Raw genomic sequence first — 7,205 nt, 5'->3', positions numbered from 1 at the left:
TGTCTCTGACCATCACTTTGGAACAGTGCTGGCCATGCAAGAGACCCAATACTGCAGCCCTGAGGGTGCTGTGGGTGGTTTCTCCAGCACAGAGTGCACTCCCTGCATTCTGACAGATTGGAGAAATGGGGAGTAGGCTGGGATGCTCACGGAAAACAAGGTTCTCGGTGTCCCTTTACGCTTGGTGGGTCAGGTTCCTCTCTCTCCTGCCGGTCATTCCTGATGAAGGCAGAGACCTTCTGCAGGAACACGACCCCTAGGAAGTTTCTTAGCTACCACCCCTGCTGCCACCTCTGCCAAGCATCTGAGCAATGCTTCATCATGGGGAAAGGTTTTGCAAACGGTCTCAAATGAGGTCTCAAATGTGCCCACCCACCTGCCCCTACCACTGTGGGGCTGATCTCCCGTGTGCCCCACTGCCGTGGCCGATGGCCCCTGAGGCCCGTTCCGCTCGCCCCCGGGGCACACGCCGGGCAGCCATCCTGAGGAGCCCGAGCGCCGCGGAAGCTGCTCGGAGCGGCGGATGCGGCGGGCACAGCCTCACACCCAGAAATAGCCTGAGACGCGCAGACCCCGCACCCAGGCGTTCTGCCGGCAGCTCCCCGCCCGCTCCCCGCTCCGAGCGCCGGGGCCGCCGCCGCCTCGCCCCCTCCTCCCCGCACGGATGCCACGGGGCGCACGGTAGGCAGAGCGGCGGGGGCTGCCCGACCCCGTCTCGGGCCGGGAAGCGGGTCCCGGAGCTCCGGCGGCGCAGGCCCCGGGGCCCAGCACGGGTGTGGCGGGGGGAGCAGCCCGAGCACCGCAGCCCGCGGGCCGCGGCCTCTCCGCCGCAGCGGGGCGGGCGGGGGGCGGGGCGGCGGCGGCCCCGGCCCCTTCCCCTGGCGGTGCCGGTGCCGGTGCCGGGCCCGGGCCGCTGCCGGGCAGCCCGAGGCGACCGCGGGGAGGGGAGGAGGGAGGCGGCGGGCGCGGGGCCCGGAGCGAGCGGGGCCGGGACCCCCCAGCAGGTCAGTGCGGGGCGGGAGGCGGCGGCAGGACGGGAGCCGCGGTCCGGGCTGCGGGGCTCGGCGGGCAGCGGGGCTCCAGCGAGTGGGACTGGGGCGCCCCTGGGGTGCAGGACGGAGCCGGGGGCGCGACCGGCAGTGCGGTGGTTGGGGTGGGGAGGAAGCGTGCGTGGGACTGACCCGGGCCTGCCCACGCCGAGCTGCGTCTGCCGGGTGCCACTGCGGCGGGGGATGCTCCCTGGGCGGGTAAGCCAGCATCTCCTCGGACAGCCCTGGGACAGCTCGCCCAGGCCGTTCTGCGGGTCCGGGAGGCACGGGCGGGTTTGGGTCAGTGTTGTGCTGGATTTCTGGGTATTTGTCTCTGTTTAGACACTGCCCGCCTTTATCTTAGACCGTGTGCCAAAATGTTTGTAACTAAATGCTTGTGTCTGCCCGCCTGATGGGTGGCTGAGGCCCAGCAGGGCACAGAGGCTTCCCTGGGCTGCTGGAGCAAGTTGTTGGCAGAAGCAGGGAGCGAGCCCCAGCCCCTCAATGTCCCTCTCCCGATGTACTGGCCTGCACCACTGGCCTGTGATGGGAGATAAAATGTCACCCCACCGCTGTGTCATGTTGTGGCTTGTGCTCGTCCCCACATCATCCTGGCCACAGAATTCTCCTTCTGGGAGCTACACCTGAGGGTGTTAGATATGCTTTGTGCTGGCAGGGGAGAAGAGGAGGAACCTCTCCCCATTTTTCCCTCCAGATTTGTTATACTGATGAATTTGAGAAGGCTGGTAGGTCAGGGCAGTCTAATTCTCTGGCCAAGCTGCTCTCCCCCAGTTTTCAACTTCATCCAGATTTGTCCATGGAGGAAGGCCCTGCCTTCTCCTTTGCTTGCTTCCCCATTCTCTCTAGCAGCACAGTGGGTTTGCTATTCAGAAACCTCCTGAACAGAAGGAGTGTTTTCCAGGAGAATGAGAGAGAGAGACCTTTGTCTGGCTGACAGATGTTATTTCTGCATGAACATCCTTTTCCTTTTAACTGTTTAGCCACCATCTCCAGGAGTGAGGTACATGCCAGCCTTTTCCCCTTTCAGGGAGTTCACGGGGGAGTAGGGTGTGAAGGGAAAACTGGGTAGGGAAATAACGTATGAGAAAGCACTTTGCCCCATGTGGAGATTTACAATTCTGCAGAACTGGTCAGGCTGCCTGTCTGAGCAGAAGAGAGGCAGCAAAATATGCCATTTGGGAGAAAAGGTGCTGTTGTAGTGGCTTGCAGTATTTATTAGGAGGGGAGAAGGGACCAAGTAGGAAAAATAGGAAGCAGAAAGAGTGACCAAAACCAGACTAGAGCCGTGGCCTTGCTGCCTTCCCTGCTGCCTTGCAAAGTGGTGGTCAAGGCTGGGCAACAGATGGAGAGGGAAGCAGAAACAGCTCCTTCAGGAAGGATTTGTCAAAAGTGTCCTGGCAAAGAGCCACTGGCAAATAAATAAGTAATAAATAAAAGCAGGGAGGCCACCAGGACCCCTGAAGCCTCTGACTCCATTGCACATATGGGCTTTTCTGGCTTCCCTGTGAGCCTAAACCTCTGCCTTCTTCCCGTGGCTCCATCCTGGCTCCTGAAACTCCATTCCAATGCCTTTCAGCTCCTTTTTTTTAATTTAATAATTTTTTTTTTAAATTCTATTTTATGATAGAATTTTAATTGCTCTATTACGACTCTCTTCTTCAACGCTTTCCCTGAGGTTAACCATTTCATCTCTGGTTTGGTGGCTGCTGACAATGGTAAGCATAGGGTGGTCCTACAGAAATAGCAGTGCCTGCTGGGGATGCTGATCAGGGGTGTGTGTGGGCCCTTGCAGGTAAATACTGTCCTCTTTCCATGCAGAGCCTTCTGGCCCATGGGAACATGAGGCAGATTTCAGCACAGCTTCAGAGCCTGCATCTGCACAGTTATAAAAGGATGAGTGTCTCTGCTTTAAAATAGTCCTTGCAGGAAATACTCTTGTCTTAAGAGACTTGGAGAACATTCCAAAAACACAAAGAAGAGGGAGAAATGTTTCTAACAGCCACAAGTGAATTCAATTGATATTAAACTAATCAATCACCTAATCTGCTTGGCAAACACCAGTGTGCTGTGCAAATGCTGACTCCTCCATGAGTCCTACAAACACCAAAGCCTTCTTCTGTTGCCACTCCTGTATTTCTTACTTACTTTAGTTGCTATAAATATATTTTGTGTACTTAGCCCTAAGATTGAAGAAATTGTTGAATTGCTGATGCATTGTGCTCAGAGCAAAAGCGTGTTTGCTTTGAGATTATTTCAGGAGAAGCAGCTCCAGTCCTAATTTCCTTCAGCTATGGCTTGAACACATTCAGTCCCTAACCAGCTGTCGCAAGAGAACTTAGAGCTTTAAAAGATCCTACTTGGCATCTACCTGCATTTTAAGGTGCCTAAATATCCTTTCAAAGCTTGTTTGAAGTTACTGCTTCAAATGTGTCTGAGACTAGTAATTAGGTTGTGATCACACCTTGGTATTAGGTGTGGACAATGTCAGCAGTTTGTTCACACTATTACTGCAACAATGGGACAGACAGAGAGCTGTGCACAGCTCTTCCCATCACCCGGGGCACTATTGTTGCTGGTTAATGGGTGAGAAAGGGCACACAGCAAGTCCCCCGGGATCTCTCTGCAAGAGTAGCTTGGAGAGGGGCAGAGACTTACCTCTGCCAGCTTGCTGCCCTGGTCCCTATGTCACCCTCACCTAACATAATGTTGTCCAGTCTCTGAGGAGCATTAACACCATTGTATAGAAGCATTTCAACACTGGAATCAATTGTTTAGTTCCAAGCAGACTCCCCGTGAGAAGCTGGGGTTACCATTTTGACCGAGGAGGGGCTCCTTACAATCATAGTTTGATCTTAAATAAAGTTGTGTTTTAAATTGAGTACTGGAACTGGGAGATTCAATGCTCCTGTTCAGTCGGAGCTGTGTGAAAACTTTGGGTGATCTGATCCCCTTCTCCCCAGCACCAGTCTTGTGTCTTGTCATCCGCAGATTGGTGAGTGAACAGAGGAAGGCAGGATCTGAACAAAGACAAGCTCCACTGCACCCCCAAATGCTAAAAGGCAGCTTGTGAGAGGTGGAAAAATATGTCATCATGTAATTTTGAGTTCCTCTAACAGAGATAGGAAAGTGCTTTGGCCCTGCTTCACTGGAAAACACTTTGTTATTATCTGGGATTTGGTGATAGGAGGCAGCTAGGGCAGGAGGTGATGGAGATTGAGGCAATGAGCCCTTTAATGTGCTGTGTTGGATGGGCAAGGGGAGACCAAAATTCAGAGAAGCTGGGGGTGTGGAAGTTAGGGCAAACAACAGTTTTGGAAATGTAGCTGGGGAGTGGCTCCCAGCTATTGCCCAAAGTGAGCCTGTGGTATCCTGGGGCAAGGTCTGGGGCCTCTGCATTGGCCAAGCCAAGGTGACCCTGTCAGAGGAATCTTCTTACCCATGCAGCAAGGTGGTCCACACTAAGATGATACGCCAGGGAAGTGGCACAGACTGTGGTGCTGAGATCGTGTGAGGGCTGGCAAGTTGGAGAGTGGCTCTTGAGGCATGAAAGTGTCTATCCATGGACCACAAGCACCTGTGTAGCTAGCATCCCAGCCAGGACTGGGACAGCCTCTAGTAACATGGAGTTTGGCACACACCTGGCTGGAGGATCTGGTTCCAGCATCAGGTTGGGATGGTCTTCTTGGCGTGGCTGTGGTTTGGAGCAGAATGTTCATATTTTGACATACTCAAAACCTGCCTGGACTTGGCCCTGAGGAACCTCTTCTAGCTCACACTAGTTTGAGAAGGGAGGCAGGACTACCATGACCTCCCTTCAGTCTCAGTGCTTCTGGGCTTATTTGCCCTGTCTTCTGACAAATTCAGTTACTATGGGGTAATCCCCAAGGCAGCATTAGAGAAATGACCAGAAGCTGAAGTTTGCCTAGCTTCCCTTTGTCTGCAAGCAGCATTCTGGAGGTTTCTGCAAGACTAGGAGACTGCCAGGGCTTGCAGGCTCCAGGCTGAGGACATGCACTGTTCATTGTGCTTCTGGGCTGCTTTTCTCAGAGAGGGCAGAACTATGTGGAAGTATAATGGCAAAGAGGACAGAAAAATGAACCAAACTTCATAGACTTCAGAGCAAACTTGGTCTGTGCCTTGTTTCACTCTTGACCTGCTGCTGAATAGAATGGATGAATTAAAATCAGTACTTAAGTACTGACTTAAGTACCTGTGTTTAATCTTGCTGCGTTTGTACACTTCTGCTCTTTTCCTAAGGACAAGTTGATTCTCACTGATGAGCATGATGTGATGCTTAGGGCTGAGCAGGAGGCTACACTATGCTTGAGTAGGTTTGTAGCTAACACATGGGTTTTTAGATACTTAATGTCTATATTTCATGCATTACAAAATGGTGAGTGATGCATTTCTTACTAGATATCACTTAATTATTTATTATAAATTTGGTCCAGCTGTATTTCAATGGAAAATGCAGTCCAATTGAAAATGCAGAAAGTGAGCATTTAAAAGGTGGTTTCTACTTGGTTAAATAAAACTGCTTAAAATGTATGAGTTCAAAAAAGAAAAGAGAATAAGTTTGTGAAGACATTATTTATATTTGTAATAAATTAACAATACTATACTGCTATACTATATTGTATTATTATAATACTGTATCATAGGAACACAATTTTATTATAGGAGATAAAAAATATAGCCAGTGACATAATCTGATTATTTTTGACATTTAAGAATTCAGTACTAGTAGAGATTATCCTCTCACAGTTCATCTTCATTAGGCTTTGAAAGGGAACCAGGCTTTCCTGCGTTAACCTGCAGTAATTTTTCAGAAGTTTTACTAAATGAATCTGTGTACTAAGTTAATGGAAACATTTTTCCCCTCTACTTTCAAGGAAGGTTGCAGTTGTCAGAGCCCCTTTTGCAGTTCATCAGGCTCTCCAGGTTCTCAGCCACTGAGCAGATCTGGCAGCAATGACATACTGCATGAATTTCTAGTGACTTATTTTTCACTGATGAGAGGGATCTGAGGCATGTAGATTTAAAGAAGTTCGAGTTTTAAATTGGCTGTCTTTTTAATTTAAAAAGTTTTTAGTTCAGACAAAATCTGATTATTTTTCAGTCAGGTGTGTGTTTCCAGGAGTCATAATTCTTCTATTCGTTCTGATTCCAAGTCCTCTTTATTGCTTTTTCCTTTCATATTACTGCTGCTAATCTTCTTATCAAGCAGTTTCACTTGATTTTTCTGTTGGGAAGTTTTCATCAAGCTTAATTTTCTTTTATACAAGTTTTTAGTTTCTTATGTTTTCTTCATAAAATTTCATCAGTTTCTTCCTTCTTTAAAAATAAACCCTGAACAAAGGGAATATTAATATTAATTGTGATGATGGCTGTGTAACCTCCTGAGAATTATGCATTTTAAAGACTTTGATGTTTTGTTCAGTCATTTCAGGAGTCAGAGGATGGATGGCTTTGCAAATACAGTCCTCTGATATCCTAAACATTGGGCTGGAAAAAGCTAGCTGAGGAAAACTTTAGTAACTGAGAGAAACTATGACCATGCCCTAAGTTTTGTCTTAGGTACACACATACACTTTGATGACTATAGCTTTATGTCTGCTCCAGGTTTTAGGATTCCTTCATCCTGGCAGCTAAGTCTGAAGGACCAGCTGTTTATTTGGACAGTCCCTGCACAGAGTTAAACTTGAGTGGTTTCATTCCCTCCATTATGAGAAGGTGACTTTCCAGCCCTCCTAAAAGGCATGTTGCAGTTTGTTTCAGCAGAGAAGTGATGTCACTCCACATTTATTTGGACCTTGTTTTTTAGCTTTTTGGTGGTGCTTTTGGTTTTGGGTTTGTTGTTGTTGTTGTTGTGGTGGTGGTTTTTTTTGGGTTTTTTTGTTTGTTTTTTTTTTGTTTGGTTTTTTTTGTTTGTTTGTTTTTTTTGGGGGGTTAGTAGGGGGTTGGGTTTGGGTTTTGTTGTTGTTTTGGGTTTTGTTTATTTTGGTTTTGTTTTATGGAAAATATCCTGGAGGCAGCATAAATTTCTGTACATGTGTAGCCTTAAAAGTCCAAGCTGGGAGCAATACTCAGGGGTATCCATCCACTTCCCTAGCTGCCCGTGGGAGTCCTCTGTGCCAGTGCTGTGTCCTCTCCATC

At 49.0% G+C, this 7,205-nt stretch overlaps 1 protein-coding gene across 1 annotated transcript in view; it reads left to right on the top strand.

The window, feature by feature from the left end:
• The first annotated feature begins 514 nt into the window (after nt 1–514).
• The window catches only part of TMEM63C (transmembrane protein 63C), a 32,494-nt gene continuing 25,803 nt past the window's right edge, over nt 515–7,205 (top strand). Inside the window, exon 1 of the mRNA XM_068192755.1 lies at nt 515–681. The gene's annotated coding sequence lies outside the window, so the exon portion shown is untranslated. The remainder of the gene's footprint in view (nt 682–7,205) is intronic.

The sequence above is a fragment of the Anomalospiza imberbis genome, chromosome 6, assembly GCF_031753505.1.
Source record: "Anomalospiza imberbis isolate Cuckoo-Finch-1a 21T00152 chromosome 6, ASM3175350v1, whole genome shotgun sequence".
NCBI classification, from domain to species: domain Eukaryota; kingdom Metazoa; phylum Chordata; class Aves; order Passeriformes; family Viduidae; genus Anomalospiza; species Anomalospiza imberbis.
Note: the sequence above shows the minus strand (reverse complement) of the source record. Positions and strands in the feature narration are given on the sequence as shown.